The following is a 24,063-nucleotide window of genomic DNA, read 5'->3' as shown; positions in this document are numbered from 1 at the left end:
TGCTTGCAGCTTAGTCCTACAGTGAGTTATAACCTATGCGAAGTGTCAGTTTGATGCTTAACAGTAGTTCCTTTACCATGACACCAGGATTTTGTTTTCGTGTCAAACAGACAAGAAGAATGTTTGTGTCTTTGTGTATGTGTGTGTATTCATACACACATTAAATTCTGCGTAAAATATTTTGCTTCTTAGAAGAGAGAAACTGGCCTTTAAATAGAGCTGGACTACTGAAGAGATTAGAGCAACAATTTCAGAAGCAGATGCCTTCACTCTGGCTGCTAAAGCTGCACTTAGACACATTATTAAGTTTTGAAAACCCTTAGTATCTAGTTGGTCCTTCTAATGTGAATGGAAAGTGCAAGGTAGGGCTTGTATACAACCACAAATTGGGGTTCAGAAGGCTAACTTTTTCTCAGAACCTTGGCCATCATGTAGAAAGAACCTGAGTAAACCCATATGTTTACACCAGCTTCAAAGAAAGAGAAACATATGAAAATTTTCCTCATAGAGCACACATTTCTACAAGTTAATGAATTATTTATGATTAAGCATATTTGTATGCAGGGGCATATTTTTTCATATTTCAGTGCCTTGGCTCATGGTTGATATAATAATTACTATTGAAATGGGAAATTTATATTGTTTAAAGTTCATGTATGAGCTCAAATTCATCCACAGAAACATATGAAATACTAAAGAGATACAGAGGGGATGGCTGAAGTCTTGATATTAGGATGTATATAGTACACATACATCACTACTGCTGCGGTGCTTGGATACCAGTGTTTTTTCACCTACCACTTTATTTGCTCTTTTTCCCTTTCTCTTCCATAACAGAAAGACTGTGGTCCTGCTCTGTACAGCCAGATCTTGCCACGGGGTACAGAAGGCGCTCGCTGTCCTCCCTCATCTTGTCGACACTCTGCATATCTTTGGCTTGTGAATGTAAATTCAGAGAGACACTTCTGCTGCTTCATGGCCTGAAGTGTAGGACTTTTTTTCCTCCGAAATAGATGTATCCAGAAACATCTGAATAGCTGCAACAAGCAACAAGTTTCTGAGTTTGGTCTTTCATTTCATTGATATTAATCCAAACCTCATTAATGGGGTACAAAGTAGTGCAGAATTCGACCTTTACTGGCTTTGTAATAACAGAGGAAAATGTGTGCAATCATTAACATCTGTGAATTTACACATTTCGAGGTACATTTTTAAATGAAAGTAATGTGTTCCCTGAAGAGATGATTACTTGTGTAGGTACAAACTCTACAGCTATATTGCAGTTTGGAGTGCAAATAACTGTAAGGCTTTGGCTTCAAATGCTCGCAAGACTTTTCATAGAATGTTCTACATAGCGCAATAGCTTTTTCACATAAACTTTTAGGAAAAGCTACAAGCCGTTATACAAAAAATGGTACAACTCATAAATAAACATGTAAAGACAGTATTTGCGGGGAGATGTAATAAAGACCATATTTGGATAATATAGGCCATATTACCTCTGCTCACAAACTTTATCTTCCTTCCATCCTTAGACGATCACTGCTACTGTAGCACTATCACTATGTAAAGAAAGATATTACTCACAGGCACCATTCTGTATGCAAAATATCCACTCATTTTATGCTTTAATACACTCAAGAAGATTTAAAACATTTAGTAGTTTTTCAGTAACCCACCCATGATGTGTGATATATGTCTCATGTTTGTAAAATACATATTGGACATTTCCAATGTCTAATAAATCTCTTCCATGTCTCTGCATATTTAAAAGTGGGAGCTGTACAAAAGTGTTGCTCCCAGGGACCAACAAATGTCTCAGCGTAATAGTGGAACTATTCCAGGGATTTGCACATAACTGTGTTTAAAACCTGTTTCAGTGCCTGCTCCAGGCATTTGAACATTTTAATCCTGTTAAATGTGAGGGCACATAGAGGAAGGATAGCTTTGTGCCTAAGTACGGGCTTAAGTGCTGTAAAGGTTGGATTTTTCTTTTTCTGGCTCTATATTAAGTGCACTTCACTGCTGCAGGGCTCCATTCCCTGCATCTGGCTCCCTAATGGTGCAGTTTGAGGACTGACCGGCTGATGTTCACTGCCATTCCCGCCTGGCTCACAGCCCTGGCTTTCCTTCCTGTGGAAAGCAGGGATCTGGGGAGGGATGGCTGGTGTGCACGTGTGTTTCACCCCAAAATGTGATCAGGATGTGGCCTTTGCACACATCTTGACTCGGGAGCTCAGAAGTGTTCCTGGGTTATGTTGTCTAGACATAGGCTTAGTGATTCTGGGTCAATAATTTATGTTTTCCTGCACTTATGTTTCTCATCTACATAGTGGAGATATTAATGCTACCTTGCTTGTCTATGTTGATTGTTCTCACTTTGGAGTAAGAACTGTCCCTTGACTTCCTTGTTTAGAGTTAAGATACGAACATCCTGTTTTCTATTTAGCTTTCTGGCCAGTAATATAATTAACACATGCACAATAACTTGTTGCAAAATGTTAGGGCATCTATATAGATCATATCACACCATCAGAAATCACAAGAGCAGATAAAATAAAAGTTTAATCTCTCAATAGAATGTAAGGCATACTTCTCTGCTACACACCTAACTATGGCAATGATTAGTGCATGCCACACACCTCGTAAATCCAAAACGTTTATAAAAAAATGTATGCTGTACCACCTGTTCTCATCCAGGTTCTTTTTCTTTTAACTAAAACAACCACCAGTGAAATACAGATTTTCAGGCCAATGAAACTTTTCAGCCAGAGTCCAATTTCAAAGACTTCTTATTAAAATTGTATGAAGAAAAATCCAACAGGAACAACACTGGGAATTCAAAAGCATAAAAATAGCAGTTTCAAATTTCATACTGGAAGACAACCTATTTTTAGAGACAAATGAAAATTTCTGCCTCACTTCAAACCCTGCTCTATTTCTGGAGTTACAACCAGCTGCCTTCCTAATAAAAATGAATAATAATAATAAATACAACATGTGAACATTGGCCTTCTCAAAAGGGCTTGCAACTTTAGAAAAGTGTTGCTAACAGTCAGTTTCTCTTGCTGCAGCTGTCACATCTGCAGCAACATTCACCTTAATTGAAGGTAAGTCAAACTTCTGGCACAAAATCTTTGAGTTACGAGTTATTTTAGGTAAATAAATGTAATGCAAGCTATGAGGAAAAGAATGTGTATCTAGACATCTGTTTTTCATTTATAATGTTGGATTAAGTTCATCTCATCCTCAAGGCAGGAAAAGGATCATCTGAATCCATCTGTAAGAAGTTGGATAAATGATAACTTATGCAAGAATGCAGAAATTCTCTTTCAACTAGAAGTAAGCAAAATGGGTCACTGGTAATTAAATTATTGATTAACTTGGCCTGGCACCCATTCCACAAAGTGAACTGATGTTTATTCATTTAGACAACACATCTCAACAATGGTTTGAATGCAAGAATCCCGACTGTTTGAACTGAGAGTAGCGCCTCCCCATTAATACATGAATAACATTTTCAAAGCTTGATACTTACCAGGCCAGTAAGAAAAAGGAAAAAACACGGTGATTTTTAATGCTGTAAACAGGAGAACTCCATAACCATCTAAAGGACAGTCTTTTCTCTCTGTAAATTCTCTTATTTGGTTGTTCACCATGCATATACCCAACATGTAATTTGTTTTCGCAGCAAGCAAACAAGAATGAAAATATGACTGGATACCATGTTACCACACATAGAGATGCACCTACCCAAACACACACAAAAGTATCATGTTAATATTTTACATCTTCTAGGTCTTCTTCCATTCTTTCCCATGAATGGCCCATAGTGATTTCCTTCAGCTAACATATTACATCTATATTATGCTGGTGTCCCTAATTTATGGTTTATGAGCCACCTGCTGCAAAGCAGCTCTGCTGAGAAGGACCTGGGAGTCCTAGTGGACAACAAGTTAAACATGAGCCAGCAGTGTGCCCTTGTGGCCAGGAGGGCCAATGGTACGCTGGGGTGCATTAGGAAGGGTGTTGCCAGCAGGTCGAGGGAGGTGACCCTCCCTCTCTACTCAGCCCTGGGGAGGCCTCACCTGGAGTACCGTGTCCAATTCTGGGCTCCCCAGTACAAGAGAGACATGGCACTCGTGGAGAGAGTCCAGTGGAGGGCTACAAAGATGATGAGGGGACTGGAGCATCTCTCCTATGAAGAAAGATTGCAAGAGCTGGGCCAGTTCAGCCTGGAGAAGAGAAGATTGAGAGGCGATCTCATCAACGTGTACAAGTATCTGAAGGGGGAGTGTCAAGAGGATGAGGCCAGTCTCTTCTCCGTGGTGCCCAGCAACAGGACAAGAGGCAACGGGCAGAAACTGACCCACAGGAAGTTCCACCTAAACCTGAGAAAAAACTTCTTGACTGTGAGGGTGACAGAACACTGGCACAGGTTGCCCAGAGAGGTAGTGGAGTCTCCTTCCCTGGCGATATTCAAAACCTGCCTGGATGCGATCCTGGGAAATATGCTCTAGGTGTCCCTGCTTGAGCAGGGAGGTTGGACTAGATGATCTCCAGAGGTCCCCTGCAACCTCAACCATTCTGTGATTCTGTGATTCTGTGATTCTGTGATTCTGTGAGTGTGCCTTTAACCAGTAATTCTGGCAAAAATAACTAAATAAATGTGAAATTAAAACATTCACAAAATTAGTAGCAGTTTTGTTCAAAAGTACAGTACATTAAATTCTTAAAACTGCATAGGAGATATAGACCATCATCTTTGCTGCATCACTTTGTAACTATTTTTTCAACACAGGGTTACAACCTTCAAGTAGATAGTGTCTTATATGATGTTGGACACAACCGTACCTAGAAAGAAAAATTAAAATAATAATTAACACATTAAATGATGATTAAATGATTAAAAGATGAATTAAATTCATCTTTTTATGATTAAATATGTGTATTCCTTCAACAGTTGCATTTGTGCAGAAAAAATTAATTCTGTTTTGCATGAAAGTATCCCCAAATAAACAAAAAGGAATAGGAGTCCACATGGCAAATACAAGACATTCTGTACTAATAAGTCTTCTCTGTTTCACTGCACTGGGCAACTATAGTAACTCTTCTTCTCCTCACTAATTTATATACTGTTAATTGCCAGCACAGTCACTCATTTCCATGACAGAAATCTAAATTATGAAACAAGAGGAATATAATAGTTAATCAAATATGACACAAATAGAAGTGCTTGTATCATGGCCTTAAGGGCATTGGCTGATTTTACGCTAGAGGTTTATCTTGCACATCATATTATATATATTGTAAAATTTGAATATAAATAATGAGAGAGTGAATTAAGTATGTAACACCACAGCAACTTCAACAGTATCTCAAGTGTCTTATTTTTGGAAATCAGCTGCGTATAGACACACTATTTTTATTTATTATTTATAGACCCTAAACGTACGTAGATGGCTTGCTGACTTAACTAGTTTTGGGTGTTCCAATTCCTTTTTTAGGAATATATCAAAGTGAGTAGCCCAGTACAACTTTTGATAAGTACAATTTGGTGAGATTGTTTTCATATAGACCCTTAGATAGGTTTACTATTTCATCCAAAGCAAAATTTGCAGCTGCTAGGAGCTGATTGAAGGTCTTCCAAATTTTTCCTTTTTGTTGTGGATCTTTAGATACTGGTTTTGCAGGTATCTCCCCAACATGTCTTGGCAGCTACTTGATTTCATATTATCTGATAACAAAATGAACAGTAAAGAATACTGTTACTAATTATAAACTCTCTTGAGTGCTACTTTGCAAACACAGAAGCAAAGTGTATTCATATGAAACAAGTAACATCTGAGTATGTCCCAGCAAGTTTACCATCTAATACCATGAGCCTCAGAAAGAGAACAGCACGAGCACTTCATATATCCCAAACTAGAGAATACAAACAAGACAAAAAATAGAGGACTATGGGGGAAAGGGAGAGTGTGCGGTTAAAAAACTCGGAACGGTGTAAAAACTGCTGGAGCAAGTGGGTTTTAAGAAGGGTTACAAAGGGAAATAGAAGTTTATAGTTTCATTTGTACTTCTTTCATAGTTTCGTCTTCACTCCCAGGATAAATTTTATTTCTCATGACTTTACTCCAGTTGCTTCTGTGGAAGAAAAGACAAAAAGGGAGGGGGCTTCACAGCATGAGCTGTGGTCAACCCTGGTCAGCTCTGGTTTGAGCTCTCCCAGAAGTGGATGGGGCCTGCTTCTGACGGGCTCTTCAAGGTGCCTTGTGCCACGGCCTTTGCTGGCACCCACGGTAGCCAGGAGCCCGTGCTCAGCCCCATGCTGGGCTGGGGAGCTGAGAGGTAATAATGGAAGTGGGTGAAATGCAAAAAATGTAGCCATGAAAAGGAGTCAGAAGGAGACTGCGTCCACCACACTCCCTACGTCTGCACAGAAGCTTACGGGCACAGGGAGTCACACGTATGCCTCACCCATCTCCCCAGCCTGGCAAACCTACACCTGCCTTAAATGGGAAACCATGAAGCCATATTAACAGAGCACCGGGTTTAAGTTAATACATTTTGCTGGGAAGTAGCATTAAGTAGTTCACGCTGCACTAGTATGGTTGCATGGATGTTAGTCCTGAGCTGGCTCTTGTGCTGAGAGCTGACTTGCAAGTGCCTATGCTTATCCATGCAGACAGAGCATGAAGATCTGTATTTTTCCATTTGAAACATATATGTAGATATATTCTTCCTCAGTCTCTTAGAACTATTTCTCAAACAAATTTAACATACCTTTAAGATAAAGCCTTAGCCTTTTTCTTTCTCATCAAAACAAATTCTCTACTAATGCATATGGATATAAACTTTAAAACTTTACAATAGCATACTTGATTTTAATCTTTTCTGGTATATGAAACTAGGTACTGTATATTGTGATTCAGCCCTGAGGCTTCCAAAAATAGTAAATAGAATTCCTTTGAAAAATAAAATACAAAATCAAATATAGTATCTCTAATGGCACTATTGGGCTTCTCAGTTCATGGTATTATTACTGTGGTTGACGTAAAGCCCCTGCACTTGAGGAACAAGTTGCCCACAGGTGCGAGAAGAAGAAGATTTGCCCAACATAATTAAAATTAGTAATTGACTTAAATAAAAAATCATATTGGCAAGGACATTAACTCAGGTACACCGGACAGTTTATAATACACTTCATTAGGATATTCAACACTTCTGTCATGGCTGTGCAATTTTAACACCCATGAACTTCAGACTTCTAAGAAGAGTTTAATGTTTCCAGCACCTCTGTGGAGCAATGCCACACCTGACAGTTAGGTGCTGGGCCACAAATCAAAATTCATAGGCCCAAATTAGATGCTGAAGTGTCCACACTATACGGTGGAGCGTTAAGCATCTACAAATGGGATCTTTATATTGCAAAGCACCAACTGTGTAGCCAAATATACTGGCCAGCGGGGAATGCTGAGAAAAGGCCATGTGCCACATTCCCCCGAGGCCTCGAGCGCAGCCCTGGCCCTGGGGAGCCACTTCCCGCAGCTGAGATCTGGCTGGCTTAGTGTCTTCAGGCTGTGTGGGCAAAGCCTGGAATCCCTTCTTCATCTGCTCTCTAAAAAACACCGTGACACCCCTGCCCCTTGCAAAAAATTCCCGAAGGACACTTTCTAAACAATAACTGCATGTCAGAGCATTCCTCCAGGAAGTATTAGAGCTGGTTCAATTCCTTTTTCTGTCTGATTTTATTTAAATATGTCCCTCTCCCCTGTCCCACAATAGTGCCAGATTCTGGAGTAAAGCATATAAATCTTGTCTGGTGAAGCACATACCTGAGTCTCCTAGAGAGTACTGAATCTCAAATCTCTCAAATCTTTTGAATTTCATAAGGAAATGACACATGAAGTTATCCTATCTTTCAAGTAAAAGGATTACAAGTTAGAACAGGGATACAGGGCCAGAGTTTCTGCTTCACCTATGATCCATGAAGCAGAGCAGAAAAGATGTTGGGAAACGAGCTACAGCTCCCTGATTCTCTGCCTAACATTGCACCTGCTTAGGGAGGTCCTTCGGCAGCTAATGACCATCTCTCAGGAGAACCTCAAGCATGTATTTGTAGGCAAAAGGAAGCCTTAATATCTTCTTCTGACACACACTCCAAAAACATATACCCCAACATCTTGCACCTACCTCAGACTGACATTCTCGGGAAACCTTGTGGTTCCATACTTGCTGGGAGTATCTCTTTATCAGGACTATCCTCAGCCCAGAGGTTTGCAATTACTTGCCCTGTGAGGTGAAACACAGGACAGAGTTGAGAGTCTGTTCCTCTTCCTCTCTTTTTCAAGGGAATACATATGAGCCATCTTTTCATAGCCATCAAACAGATAAAGAAGCAGGAAAACATGATCATCATCTACAGCTAGACAGCTTTTTTAATGTCGCAGAATTTGGATAGCAGTCCTTAGCCAATTTTAACTCCATTTCCTCTTTACTAGGAGCAAAGACTAACCCAAACATTGACAGGGCTGGTGTAAAGTGGGGTGGCTGGAAAGAAAGAAGCTGATCCCATTCCCTACCCTTGGTTTGACAGAGGGATGTTAAGGAGCTTTCACCAAATACTGCTGCTCCACTCATCCAGAAATCTGCAGGGTGGGAAGGCAGGAGGAACACTCAGGTGAATCCCCCCAGGGCACACTTGGCCCGTGCTGGCACAGGTAGGTGTAATTTCCATCTCATGGGTCAGCAAAGGTGAAGCGGGAAAAGCACGCCTCTCGTGCTTTTAGAGCAGGAAAACTCATAAACTATAAAGCTGAATTTAATGTGTATCATAAGGTAGCATCACAGGCTTTCCATGTTGCAGAAGGAGCTTAAAATCGTATCTTAAGATTACTCATTGAAAAATTGAAAAATGGAGAAAATGTATGCCTTGTAAACAAGCAGTGGGAGCTAAACTAGAAAACATACTGAAATGTCTTTATTTTTTCTCCGAACTTTTTTTTCCTACATTACTCGTATTGTGGTTGCACCTCCAGGTGCCAGTGAAGGTTCAGATGAGAAAATACAAAAATAAAACTCCAGTGAGAACTCAGGCACCATTCTAACGTGAGACTTTGTAGGTCAGACTACAAAGCTTCTAGAAGGCTTTAGGACTCTTTAAAGTAAACAATACTAAATGCAAACAATATGAAGGCTAATTTTAGCCCTTTTTTTCTTACTTCTCCGTTTTAAACTAGAACAGATACTGCAGCAAAAATTTCTGGGAGCTGAATTCAATCTGCGTCTTGGATACGTGGCTATTTTTCTCTGTTATATGACACTCTCAAATCTGTCATGTACTGTTATCACTCAAAACCATTTATAGCTTGTTAACAAGGCGGTGACAGGGAGCTGAATATTTTCCCAGAATGGTAGTTACATGTTTTAATAAAGATGGCTGTCTTGATCATTTTTAAGGACACATTTCATGTCACTGGGCAAAACAGCCGCCTTTGACATATGGAAACAAGCTCATTTGCCAGTAGGTGGTGCAAAAATCATGCATTAATTATTTTAGCTGAAATTAGCCTGACAATTGTCAACATGAAGAAATATGCCACGGATTTCTTGATAATTTTATTGCTACTATTATGATAATAGAGAGAATATTGTAAAACAAAGTCAGGGAGAGTTAGAGAAAACTTAGGCTAGGGAAGAATAAGCTACTATGGTCTCAACATAGATTTTTTCTCTGCACGTTCCCTAGTTTCTGAAGGGAAATCCAGTTATGATTTATATAGCCACCATAGGTTTCTTCTTGCAGAAAGCAGGTCATCTGCAGCAGATTGTGTTCTGTAAAGCGCTCACCTTTTCTTTACAAAGCTTGTTCTCCATGTTTCGCTGAACATTTCCACATCCCTCTGCAGGGGGATTTCTGCAGGGAGCAGCAGGAACAGGGTCATGGTAGCAGCACCACCACCGAGGCCACACTGCCACGCACCAGAGTAGCTCCACATCCGGAGTATGTGGAATTCTTCACAATTTCTGCTCATATTTTCATATCTAACTTCATGTTAGTCTCTTAGTAGATCCGTGTCTCCTATTTAATCTTCCTTTTGGGACACTGACCCAAGTCCTGCTATGTAGTGATCGGATTATATCATTGGCTGAAGAAGATTTGGCACTTCTTAGTGAGCCCCACAGATGCAAGCCCTGTCAGTGTGTATTAAAAACTCCTAAAAATAGGAAAGGTAGAAGTTATAAAGGGTCTGTGAAGTGTGATGAGAGAAGTGTAAAGTGTAATGAAAAATAAAATCAATGTGTCTATAAAAGACTCAATCCTGAAGCCCTAAAGTTAGACGAAATTTGGCCTCTACACCAACATTTGTAGAATAAAAGTTCTGAAGCTGAAATGAGGTTTCCTTCTTTCAGCTTTTTCCTTTCTTCTTTCAGCCCTCCTTTCCCCATGCACCTCTCCCCTCCACGGTCTCTTTTTTCTCAGTTTTTTGCCAGAATGCAGAAAAGATCTTAAAGGATTCTTTCCCAGCCCTACCGGATGGAAAACCACCAAACTCTTTCTGTATGAGTTAGATGCAAATAAATGTGTCATCTAGTTTCACATGTTTCAAAGTATCTGACCTTTTGTATTTATAATTTTTGAAACTGCTTAATTTTAAAGCCTCAGACTTTAAAGGGTATCTTCATTATGCCCTGAAAACTAGCACAAAGGCAAAGGATAAAGAAAACAGGTTTTAAAATGAACCTTTTATTACGTTTTTTTCCCCCTCTGGCAGGCTTTATGCAAGCAGCTGCAACAGTGAAATGGTTAATCAGCTGTATGATACTTAACCCTTTGGATGTCAACTTTAATCTACATTTTTTAAAAGTAATCAACATTTTTTGTGCACTTGCTCTACCTGCCGCCCGGTCTATGCTTTTGGGGTAAGCACGTTCTTCTCGCCTCAGCCAGCTACCAAGTGAAAATTTTGTACTTTCATTTTGTATGGTTTTCACTACTGCTTGCTCTACTGTCCCAAAAGAATAACCGAGAGCAGTTATGATGACTGAGTCGTTGGCATGCCTCTCTCCAAAGATGCAGCCTTTGGGAGAAAAACAATTATCAGGGTATTTATTACCTGTAGGCAGAGGCAGACACACAAAGAAGCAGGGTCTTGTGGGATGTGCCTATAACAGTCTACAGATGACTCTGTGTGCGTGTGCATGCGTGTGTATATAAAACTAGACTATGGGATAAATTACTACAGATGAGTTCACATTTGGTACACAGGAGACAGGGATGTAGAAAATAGGTATCTGCCACTTCTTCATTTCCTTTAACCCAGGCCCATTGGTGGCCAAATTAGCCGTCGGTATCCCATGAGAGCAGGTCTGAGGCTGCCCTACTCCTACACTGCTGCAGGGAAACCACAAGTGTAGCTGCTGCACAGCATTCATGGGACCCTGCCCCAACAGCTACTTTTCCACGCTATGGAAATGCCCAGGGAGCCCTTTGTTGAGCAGCTCATGTCACCTGCTAATGCACAAAGGCCACAGTAAAAATCGAAGGAATTAACCCTGACTTAGGTTTACATCCTTTAAGCTCACTTCTGATTTCTTTAGGAGAAACTAAACTGCAGGTCTCAGGGGCAGAGGCCATGAAGAGGAAAATGACAGTGACAAACAATGATAACCTTTCCCCAGTTGCCACCCACTGTCCACCCACCAGAGACATGCTGCCTGCTGCAAAAGCGAGTGCCACGACCCCAGTCAGGTCTCAGCTCGTGTCCTTCCTACAGCCTGGGAACCTTATGGATGCAGAGGGCATAAGAAAGCAGCCCATCCCAGTCAGAGCCAGGCTGGTCATCTCCTGGGGCTACGTCTCCTGCTGCAGCAGGATGCTAACTGGAAGTCTGCCTATCAAACAGAGATGTAATTTGCTCTTCTTTGCAAAGCTGAAGTGCTTTTGTTCCAAAGCCTGGGTTAAAAGCCAACTCTGAAGATTTGCTAAGTGGCGCTACATTTAAAGCTTTCTTATGAGTCAATTTAAAGATTCAATGATTATCTTAAAAAGAGAATTTCCAAGCTCCATAGTAACTATGTTGCTCTGACCTTCTTCCACAGCAGTTGGGATTGGAGGAAGATCCTTTTACAGCCTTCAGATTAACAACGGCTTTTGTTTCAGAGAGATTTCATTAGCAATTTACTTTGGAATACTTTAGGTATACGTGGAGATACAGACTGAAAACGATTTCCATGAAGCACCCCCCCCTCCGGAGGGAGCGCTGCTGGAGAAACGGCAGCGGCAAACGCGCAAAAGGAGCAGACTGGGCCACACAGGCATTCCCACACAGATGCCTGGCAAAAGCTGGATGTGTTAATCCCACTCTTTCATGAATATCAAATATAGCCCAGAGTCTTAAGAAGCTCTTTTTTACATAACAGTGCAATTAAGCAATTGTATAGAATGTTTGATCCTGTGTGCTACTTTGAAGTATTGTTTTGGGGTATTTTTATAATCTCTCTGATTACAGACACTTTAAAAACAGATTAGACTGCCTTGTTTCGTTGTTATGCGAGCTCTATAAACCCTTTCGATTGATAACTATTGTATTAATGGAAATCTTTGGGGAGCAGTCTGCCAAATTAGAATAATCACATTGCAATTTCACACCTAATATATTGATAGGAGACAATCTATTAAATTTATTCCAACAAAAAGTGTTATTAGAAATAAAAGGATGTCACACACATTTCAAATTCTGCATAATCCTAAGATTTAACCAAATATATATCCAGTAAAAAGTCTTCCAATATGTTGATCAGCTAAGGAACCATTCAGCAATTTTTTTAGCTTTTTGAAATACATTACTGTTACTTTTTATCCTTCTTTAAATAGCATTTGCAATAGTTTATGCACATTAGTGACTTGTGTCGAGCAAAAGATCACAGCTGCTCAAATACCTGAGATTTAGTCCCTTTATGTTTGCTAGAAAATAACTAACTGTGTTTTACTGCCAGTGCAACTCATTTTCACTTTTTATTTCACTTACTCAGGCAGAAGGTGTGTGATTCTGGATATCAGTATGCTGATTTTCTTTCCCATTGCCACACATTGTAAATAATCTCCAACCACGGTATTGTTATGCGTCTTTCATGTACATTTCCTCTCTTCTCTCCCCTCCAAAGATTCCCTATGAGCATGTCAAAAATGCTGTTCCCAGAAGACAAGTGTTTCTATTGCTTTCCACTTTAATACCATTTAATTTAATATCTTACACCTCTGGCTACTTTTACATCTTTTTTTTTTGTATTGCAAGCTCCTTAGCCACCTGCTCCAGCCCTTGCTCCCTCTCGGAGGTGACCTTTGTTTAAAATAGTTTGTGATGTATTATTTGTTTCTGATTATACCTAATCCTTCTCATTCTCTATGGTCAAAGTAGTTTTTATCAGATTAATATTTAACCAGGCCAGAAACTACTGAGATCATCTAATCTAACTTTGTGAATAACAGCGGCCACAAGACTGCCTTGAATTAACTCCCCTTTCAACTAGAGGAGACCTCTAGAAACACATATGATCTTGATTTAAATGATTCCAGTGATGGTAAATCTACCACAACCCGTGATAAATTGTTTCAGCATTTAATTAACATGTCTATTTAAAATGTGTGCTTTATTTGTAGTTTACATTTATATACTTCATCTTGCACCAACTGGATGTTATTAAAGCCTCGTTTATTTTAGAGTTCAAAAAGCCGTTTCACAGAAAATTCCTGTTTTTGATATAGGTACTTACACGTTCTTTGACTCTATCACTCTAAGGCATGTTTTCCAGGACTCTGGTCATTCCTACATCCCTTCTCTGAGCACCCTTCCTCTTCTTGAAATGGAGATGTGAGACCCTGGCACGTTTACTTCCATGAGCGCCATGAACATCTATCGTCATGGTCAGAATTCTAGTTTAAACTTCTAGTCTATATCCCCTGTTCTCTAGTATCTTTTTTCATCACACCATCACACCGGAAACTCACAGTCCTTTGATTGTCCTCTTCCTTGTTAGGGGGTCCAGACAGGGAGACACAGGTCACAACCAATATCTGCTAGAACACCTTTGATGAATTAAACCGCTATTATGAGTAGAGTCAAGCCATTATTCTTAATAGTAGATAACTGTCCACACAGTACATTCAGTTATTCACTCACACGTGCACAACAGAGGCCAATGAGTTTACTCAGCACCTGCTATTGAAACAATAAATACAGAAATTAAAAATTCTTATGAAATTGGGACAGAGGCAAATCAGAACAGCTCCTCTGAAAATAAATAAGTATATAAATAAATAAACAGTGGCCCCTGATTTCATAAAACACTACAGAGTAAAAGACGTAAACCGAAGCAGTAAAATTTCTCATACGAGGTTATTAAAAGGACTAAGTTGTTAAATATGTGCTGTATGCTTATGGCTAGGTTATCTGTAAGAGCGTAGCGCTGATTGGAAAACTTACACCAGAGTGTTAGCTTTCCTGCAGTTAGCCCTTCAGACATCTGATTCCCTTCTCCCCGTTTCTAACTTGATAGTGGGTTGATTCTGTTTGTCCAGGAGTTATTTTCAACTACTAGGATTTTTAAAGGGGTGAAGGGTGTCTGAGGTATGTATTGTTCTCCCAGAAAAAAGCAGAACTTCTGGACCAAACGCTACACAATTGCAGGAAGCAAACAGCAAGAAAAAAAAAAGGCAAAAAGTAAAAAAGATCATTTCTGGCAGACAGGATCCCACTGTTTTTCACACTAAGACTATTTAGTGCATTGTGGTAAGTAACACAGCTTGTTAGATAGGTCTACCAGGACATACTGAGTTCACGTAGGAGTCAGGCGCTGTAGGTCATCCAGCAATCTGTAGACAGTGGACAAAGGTGAACGCTGCTGGAGGTTGAGTCTTGGATATTTTGTTTAAGGTATGATGAAACACCCCCTGAAAGCTCTTATTTGTCGTCTCAGACTACTGAGGAAGTTTAAACACCTAGCTTAGTCTCCAATTTCTAGACAGCTGAAGTTAGGTGAGATGGATCCTACCAACAAGAATTGATTACTCCAACTTTCGAAAGGAGCTATTTGAAGGTAGACAGTGGGCAGTACAGTAGCAAACAGTGTTCTTGCCAGGTATGTACAAGCTAATGTCCTCTGGAAAAAATACTTTTTGAATATACACATATTTTAATGCGAGTTTAATTCCAAGTTTCTGCAAAAAAGTTTTCATGATAATGTCGGAAAACATTTTTGCTCAATATATAGAAGAAATCAAACACACCAACAGATTTAGCACTGATTTTTTAAAGGTTAAAATAAAGTCCCCTAACATAAAACAATGCTACACATGGTATTTGAGCAATGGATTCCATTTTATTTACTTACTTAAGAAAAGACATGGGTTAAGGGAAAAAGAATGAACCTGGCGACAACATTAAAAATTCTAAATGAAGTATGTTAAGAAAAATAATACCTTTTTTTTTTTTGGAAAAGAGGCAAGTAGAGTGAACATAAAAGAGTTTATAAAATATAATACACTGTAAGAAAGAGGAGTTGGATACTTTTCATAGAGTTCAGATTCCCCATCCCATAGATCTGAATCCATTCTGCTAGTAAATCACTATTACTCATCTCAATACACTAAGCGTTTTTTTACTTCTCCCATGTGTGTACATGTTTAAAATCAAGTTACTTCATTGAAGTGGAAGAGATATTATTAATATTTCTGAAGACTAGGTAATCCCAATATAATATAAAATCTACATTCTGACACTCTCTATTGCACTGACCAATATTTCTCCTCATACCCAGCTTGATCCTGCATAGGTACGTCACCTTTATTAAAAGTTATTCATGTGTAAGTGTTTGTAGGGTAAGATTCTTATACAGAGCTATAGCAGTTTGTGTTTGAAAGCATATATAGTTTTATGCAGCAAGATAATCTTTTTGCTGAGGCTCCAAAAAGTGCAAACCATAATGTGTTGTTTCAGCTGCAGCTTTCATGAGCTCTGCAGAAAGCTAAGTATAATTGTTCCAAGAAGGATGCTAAATTTTATAATACATTAGTGTAAATTGCCAGAAATCTGCAACTTCATAGAGCCTTAAAATTCAGGTTCCTGTTTCAATAGGAAAATGAAGTCTATGTTCAATAATCCTGCTTCGGTGTTATCTGATAGTGAATTGTTCTTATTTCATTTTTCAGTCTACATTTCATCTTTACTACGCTATAGACTTGCCTTTTAAGTTTAAACAGGCCTTGTACAGGGCAAATCATACCTCTCCGAATTATTATTTCCATCTCTTTCTGTGACTTCAGGAAGACAACCATATTTCCGTACAACCATACAAACAAAGCCACATATTTTCCTGAACATGAGGGCCAGAAACATTTTAAAACTAGGGCTGGGAGCTTCTTGGTACCTGGAAATTTACCAAATTATTCTGGCATAATTATTTCAATAAATTCCAGTAACTTCACAAGTGTAGACACACCCTTAGACTAGAGAAAACAATTCTGTAGCAAGGGGTGAATTCCACAACAAATTCTGCCCATAAATTACCACCACCACAGCAAGGATACAGCAATTCCTCTGTGTCTACACATCTGGTCTTGTTTTTAGTATATGCCAACAGATTTAGAACGGAGATTTTCTAATGAGGCTTTTTTTGTCTTCCTTTGCTGTTCTTATGACAACAGTTCTGACCTATGCCTTTGTAAAACTATTTGAGAAACCTCACCTAGAAAGATTTACTAACTCAAAGCAGTATTAGCAGCATTATTTTCGTATTTATCCGAGAAGTTCTGTTTGTCGTTTGCGTGCCAGTAACAGAATAAATTGGCTTTCTTAGTTTTTCTCATATCAATAAGTATGTGTGCTCCTGTACTATATTTATTTTACTTTTCAGCACTTCTATTACTTTGGAAACAGTTTAGCTGTCTTCTATGGACTGGCTGCATCTCACAGTCAGTGCGCTCACCTATCATAACATTAATTTCCGCTCTTACTCTTGATATTTTTCTAAGTCTCTTCATTGCATTGATCAAAAAGAATCGGACACCGCTTTTTTCCTTCTGAAATTGGCATAAACATATATACAACAGAACAATGTGACTTATATGCAGCAAAATAAATGGTAGTTATATTCTACCATGTGGCATATTTGTCTGCAAGCATGCACATGTTTCTACGTGCACATGTGCATTTGCTAGCATATACACGGGCTATTTTGACATTTGGCAGTCCCACGGTCACAAATGCTAGTTTCAAGGGAGCTGGGCAGGCAACAGAATGTCTCAAGAATAGCTGAGCTGAGCTGAAATTTCACTCAAGCATTGGACAAAAGGAAAATAATTTACTGAGGAAATCATTTATACCAGTGAAACAATTGAAACTTGGTGCTATTAAAATAGGACCAAAAGGAAAAATTGTTGGTAGCGCATTTAAAGAAGACGTAATGAGACAGTTTTTAATTCCCTTATGTAAATATATTTTAAGGGCTTGCAATCAGGTTGGCTAAATTTTTTCTCAAAGAATTTAAAACTTTCACAGGCTCAAGAGCCACATGACACATACCACATACCCTGTGATCTGCAGAGCAGGGGAAGCTCCAGAACTCATTCAGTGAAGGAAGGAGATAACAATGCAATGGAAATTCATCTATCCTGCTGTAATTTGGGGCAGCACTAAGTACACAACTTGATGCTAATATTCCTAATGGGGTCGAGCTCCCCAGGTCCTGCTGGCTCACCTCCACGCTGCCCAGCTGCCCCATGCCACACCACCACTGCTGATGGCCATGCATTAAAGCCTTGGTATGAAAACAGCATCTGAATTCCTTGCTAGTCATGATCAGCTGAAAGGCTACAAGCTTTCTCACTCCTGGCTGGCTGGATATGTGGAAATGTTTAACCAAATCTGATTTCCAAGGGCAGAGGTCACTCTTGGTCCTGATCCTTCTGACTTTAGCACAGCTCTAGAGAACGGAGAAGCCATAATGTGCAAGTTGTGTAATTTCATGTATGGTAACTGGTATCACTACTTAAAGCAATAAGATTAAAAAGCAATCAAATAAAAAGTAGTTCTTAATCACTACTCCTTGGTAGGGTGGGAAAGGGCAAGAAAAACGAAACCACTATGAATATCAAGCTAACCAATATCAAGCTAACCAATGAATATGATCTTTTACAATGCTTAAAACATTGACCCACCTCAGTGCCTCAGGGGAACGCCTCACAGGTGGCCCTTGTCACTCCACCCCCTAACCATTCGCTGCCTCCTTTGGAAGGGAGACAGTTGAGGAGGACATGTGGGCCACTAATACCTTTCTCAGGCAGCTCCAGAAAGAGGTGCTGCAGGTGGCTGAAGGCAGGGCTTGAGACTGAGGTACCAGGCGTCAGGACTAAGGCAATGCGCTAGGCTTCCTCTGCAGGCCAGGAAGCATCTCTGAAAAAGATGCAGCCGAGCTGTGGGTTGTCCCCCTTTGCACAGAGCTTTGGACACAGATAGCAATACAGCCATGGCAACATGGAGCTCATCCAGGTGGATTTATCCTGCTCCCTGCACTGACCACTACATTGCTCCTTCAGCCTCTTCCCAGGACCTGAGCTAGCAGGTGCATTTCTCCCCTTACTGTGGCATCAGCATTAGTTTGGATCCCACACAAACACAAATGGTGGGGACTCAGGTGATTCCCAATGAACCAGAAAGGACATAGGAGATCTGCTCAGCCTGAGAGGAAGCCTCTGAGCTAATACAAGGGGAAAAAAAGTATTACTCATCTTCACTGAATTCTTTAGGTGATTTTCACACACTTTTCCTAACCAAGAGCGTCTCATGGAAGTTTCGTCACAGGAATGAGAAACCTAGGGCATTTTGACAAGCCAGAAAAACCTGCTTGAGACTTATGATCTTAGGGCATCTGTGTGTGCATATAAAATCTTAAAACACAGGAGTCTGTAGAACTACATCATACCATACACACTTCTATCTTTCAGGAAATCATACATGCATGCAAAAGAGGGAGGCTACATGTAAAACAGAAGACTACAATTGTCTGTATCAAGATAGATATATGTTTCAGGAAGTTATTTTGGCATGAGACTTGGAATAGTAAATTAAAATACAGAGATAAAACATGGAATCATGACACATCTTTAGCTTAGATAAGCTGGATAGCATATAAGATACCATAGGAAATCGAATTCACACTGTGACAAGTGACAACAAATTCCTTTCAGACAAATGACAACGAACAGACACCAGCACTTCGAAGACATAAATCACAAAAATCAGTTGTAATATTCAAAAAGTCTAACTAGTTACTCTACGGGCGGGCAGAATAAAATAAAATTTAAAATCCATCAGGAAGTACAAGACTTAAAATATGGGAACAGGACTGATTTTTCATACTAATTGAAGAGCCCTCTAATTCTGCTTACAGTATCTTATATCTTGCCCTGCTACTCAGAGGAGCAGTTACGTACCAGGAAACAAGTGAAAACGTGCTTCGGTAGACTGTACAGATAACACTTTGAAGTTAAAATTTACATTAAGAAATCTACAATTTAAAGTAGATAAATAAAATATTTTTTTTAGTAAATTGAATACTGTTCTATTTACTTAAACTAATATAGGAGGAAACAAAAAATCTAAAATGAAAAATTCCATGTATTTTCTACCTTTTGCAACTTATGTGTTTTCACTGTTAACATTTTGTCCAGCTTGAGTAAAAAACATAAGCACCTTCATTTTGCTTTGTTTTCAGTCTGTGTCCATCACTGGCTCTCATTTACCATCATCACAAGAGAATGCTGAACTGCGAAGAAAAGAAAGGAAGAGAAGCATCTAATCCAAGTATGAATTTCTACTTTCACTACATTTTGTGAAAAAACGGCAAAGAAAATTAAAGAGAGATCAAAATTAACTCAGATTTTACAACACAGTATCTTTTGTTTCACCAACGGGACCTCTACAAAAGGAGCCCAGAACCCACATGTAATGAAAATATCCAGGGATTCCACATTAAACAGAATTCACTCTTTCATATATGAATTATAAAAGTGTTAGGATGTCAAGCACAGGTCAACTTTTAACTTGCAGTAATTTATGTGAGGTCTTCTATGTGCTGCTTTTGTCTGCAATGAGCTGTTAAAAGGCTTCAAATTTTCTTTTGAAAAAAACATGAGCTCATGTCAGACAGGATGCATTGGGCTTTCCACCACTGTAGGACCTGGTGTGTGCACATTTTTGCAGAAGCTGGGGCCTGAGAAAACTGATACAATGAGAAAAGAAGGGTTGAGCTACTAAGAATTTGGGGTAAGGAGTTGTTTTAGCTATCACCTGCTTACACTCTGTGACTGATCAGAAGTCAGAGGAAGGAACTCTGATGAAAACTCCGTAGTCCTATCACTGCAAGTACAGAGAGAAAGTTCACTGTATAATTTGCTGGGACATGTGGAAAAAACAAGTCCTCCAGCAAAATGAAGCAAGTTCAGATTTTGCAGTACTTACATTTATTTATGCAAATAGATGGAACTGATGGAATATCAGAATCTTTTTTTTTCCAAGTAAATGAGACAAAGGGGACAGTTAGGCAACTTTAAGAGGTAATTTTTGGAATTAATTAACCTTTACACAAGCAACCGCGCCTCCACCTTCTCTGCTATTTGTAAAAACAGCAACATCATCATCATCATACAGGGAAACTTCTTCGTTACCTTTTTCCTGATTGTACAGAAAATTGCTTCCACATATCAAAAAAGGAGTATATTTCATGTTCTTTGTTACATATAATGCTTATATATTGCTACACCTAGTTTTGATGGTTCCCCACTTTTTCCGGTTCGAGAATATATTAAGCAGCTCTGGGTATTTTGCTGATACCAAGAACGTGTGAGGTCCTGTTTCCTTGACAGCCGCCATCGCTCAAGGAACTGGAAGTGCAGTCGCAAATCCTCCACCAGTTAGCCCCAAAGCTTTTTATCATGTCTCTGTCTACAGTATTGCACCTCAGGGTCCTTAATTGCGTGCTGGCTTTCTGCTACTTTTTTGACTTCCTTCGGGTCTTTCTGCAGGGAAACATACACCCCCCTCCCCAGCACTCCCGTTTTTCATACTGAGGAGCTCTGTAAGACGCTTCCTCCTGTGCCAGAGAGCCGACCTGAACAAGTTTATTTGTCTCTTATGCTTATCTTAAAAGAAGGATCTTGATACACCCGAACTCAGGGACATAAGGAAGTTGCTGTGCCTCAGCTAAGCTGTGGCAGCTGCTCACGTCCGTTGTAAATGCAAACTTAAACAAAACAAAATACTATCAGTCAAAGTACCTCCTAGTTGCCATAATCTAGGAGTGTGCACGGGGAAGATTATTCTGGATCATCTGATAATGCAGTAACTTGAGATGTTCAACCTTCTGGCTTCAAATAGGTCGAACCCCTGACAGTTTATGTTGCTGTCATATTGCTATGACTGCTAAATAATACAGTTGCAGCAGCAGCACATTTCGCACGTTAAATATGGTTAACAGTTACAAATGGTGTAATTGTAATTTCTAGAGGGACGTACTGCAAACATTATATACAAATATTGTCACTTTACACAGGGGACCCTGTGGCAATCAAAGCTAGTCCTACCCTCTGTATATCATAAAGACAAAATGGATCTCTCAGGCAGCCTCCACGCTGCCAGAGGGAAGGGATGGCTAGAAATGCAAGCATGAATCTGGCGCTCCTGCCCTCCTACAGCAATACCGAACGCCTCTGTGGATCTTGCCCCCTGAAGTTTTCCAATACATCTCTATCCATTGCAGCTCTTCGCAGAGAAACGGGTGAGGCTCGTTGCAGGCACCAGAAGGAGAAGAATGGGAGGTGGCACTGGGTTCGAGTCTGCCGACAGGTAACACTGCAGAACAGCATTGCCTCAGACCATCATAGATACTAATAACAAGTTTTTTGTGGCTACGCTGCACACAGAATGAAGACTATTACTTCCCCCCTATTTAAAACCTCAATTCACTATTTTTTGCAGTGTTGGGCATGCTTCCAAGGTGCAATTATAGCCTAAATAGGCAAAGCCTGGATAGCTTTAGTTTCTCTGGTTTGGGCAGCAACATCAGTAAAGGTGTGGCAACACTCACTTCAGCAAAATCTAGACCAACCAAGTCCTCATGAATCTTCATATTGTATGAACCTGTTGTAAAGCCAGTGCTGCTAAAGACTCACTGATACAGCCACCTGAGCTCGTTAGCTAGATGAAAGTTATCTCAGGATGCCTCCAAGTACTGCAGTCATATCTCCCAATTGCAACATATGCAGAATCTCACCTCTTCTATTATTAAAGCTACTTCTGTTTTATAAAGGGACTGTCCACAGGTGGTTATTACCTACAGTGCAAATTTCCTGTATTGCAAGTGGTGGAGCTAAGGGGTAGCCTAGCAGGAATCCCCAAAAGCAGTCTAGCTGATCCTCCTGGGACAAACACACATCAAAGGAGAAGGTCTGACATTTTTAGATAAGGTAGTATTTGAGTTCCTTGGCCCTCTTCAACCTCTCTAGAGTCAGCGCTCAATTCTACTTTTCTTGATCTTTATATTCAGGGAACAAAAACAATGTAAGTAATTATGACTAATAGCCCCATGGATATAGAAAGAAGAAAGTATCTTCATACCATTTCACCTACCCAAAAGCATTCACACAGGACCAGCTACATCTCTGTCAAAAATGTTTAAAAAATAAGATAGAGAATATTACAGATATGACTTTAAATGTGATCTTAGCTGTAAACTTTACTGTCTTCTAAAATAGCTAACATCTGCAGCTAAAACAATGTCATAACAGATACATTTTTTACAGATCTGCAGTATGTCTCATAAAGCAATATTTCTACAAACTAAATAATGTATAGTATGTCAAACTCAGCAAAATATAGTTTGCCAGTCTTCCAACATATCCTATGAGTTCAGCAAAAGAAATACGTCACCCATAAATCTAAGCAGACTGATTTTCATTCATTCTTCACAGCTCTGTAAAAGATGTTTTATTTTATTTGTATGTTGTCTCCCAAATATGCCAGTATACTTCCAATGTAAAAAGATCTCCACAGTGATGGATGAACTCCTGCATGACACTATTGCTAATACATATATACACAGGACAGAGATGAGATAGCAGCAAACTACAAAACGCCATTTAAGTTTCATCCTTCTCTAGCTAGGTAGAAAAGGAAAGTCATCCTTATGCACAGTGCTTTCTGAACTGGGATTTAAAAGCTCCTTGAGGGATCTAGGTACGTTGCTGAGTTCTGATGATTTGAAACAATAGTAATGTTTGAGATACATTTTAGTGTATATGTTAGGGAATATATTGACTTTTCAGCATATTAACTATTACCTGTGAATGAGTATTACTACAGCTGCCCTCATTTGCTGCATTCCTTCCCCTTCTGTGAGGACATAATTAGACAGCAGAGATACAGGAAAGTTCAGTTATACCCGAATATGAGACGTAATACAATCTCTTTAAGAGATACTCAAGCTTGACAAAATTTCAATTTATTAACAAACCCCCACAAATATTTGTCCACAGTAGATATTAACTTAACTTCACCCATGATGATGTAAAGGCATAATTCAGCTTATCTGCAGTGGCCTTTTCTGCTTACGAGTGCTGACAAAGCAGTTCTTGTGGATCTTACTGTGGCAGCTAAAAATACACGGAGCTCCAGGTGCCGGTGCCACCCCTTGCGAAGAAGCTCCTGCACTGGGAGAGTCTTTTGGAGCAGTTCTGTCCTGAAGCCTCGGCCACCTTTGTGCCACGTCTGACAGCTTCACATAACCCACTTTCACATGCAGCTTAAGTGAACAGGTGGACGTGGGCTGCAAACCCCAGCCTCTTTTCTGCTGCTTCCGCTGGGAGGACGCACACAGTTAGGCAGCGATGGGGACTTCAGCCCTAACTCCTCGAGATCTGCATGAGTGCATCTTGGGGCTTTTCAACGCTCCCTCTCTCCTCTTGCACACAGTGGAAGAGTGGAAGTGCACTACTGCTGCTACCATCTT

General features: G+C 39.8%; 1 long non-coding RNA gene across 2 annotated transcripts in view; it reads right to left on the bottom strand.

Moving 5' to 3' along the window:
* Positions 1 to 1,127: 1,127 nt before the first annotated feature.
* LOC104151607 (uncharacterized) overlaps positions 1,128 to 24,063 on the bottom strand; it is a 40,756-nt gene continuing 17,820 nt past the window's right edge. Inside the window, exons 2-5 of one of the 2 annotated variants that reach the window (XR_695823.2) lie at positions 19,752 to 19,824; positions 9,850 to 10,217; positions 8,194 to 8,292; positions 1,128 to 4,854 (exon numbers count right to left, since the gene is read on the bottom strand). This is a non-coding gene — a long non-coding RNA (uncharacterized lncRNA). The remainder of the gene's footprint in view (positions 4,855 to 8,193; positions 8,293 to 9,849; positions 10,218 to 19,751; positions 19,825 to 24,063) is intronic. The other variant, XR_011138694.1, reaches the window with a different exon arrangement.

This window comes from Struthio camelus, chromosome 1 (assembly GCF_040807025.1).
Source record: "Struthio camelus isolate bStrCam1 chromosome 1, bStrCam1.hap1, whole genome shotgun sequence".
Taxonomy (NCBI): domain Eukaryota; kingdom Metazoa; phylum Chordata; class Aves; order Struthioniformes; family Struthionidae; genus Struthio; species Struthio camelus.
The sequence above is the reverse complement of the archived record's forward strand: the minus strand, read 5'-3'. Positions and strand labels throughout refer to the sequence as shown.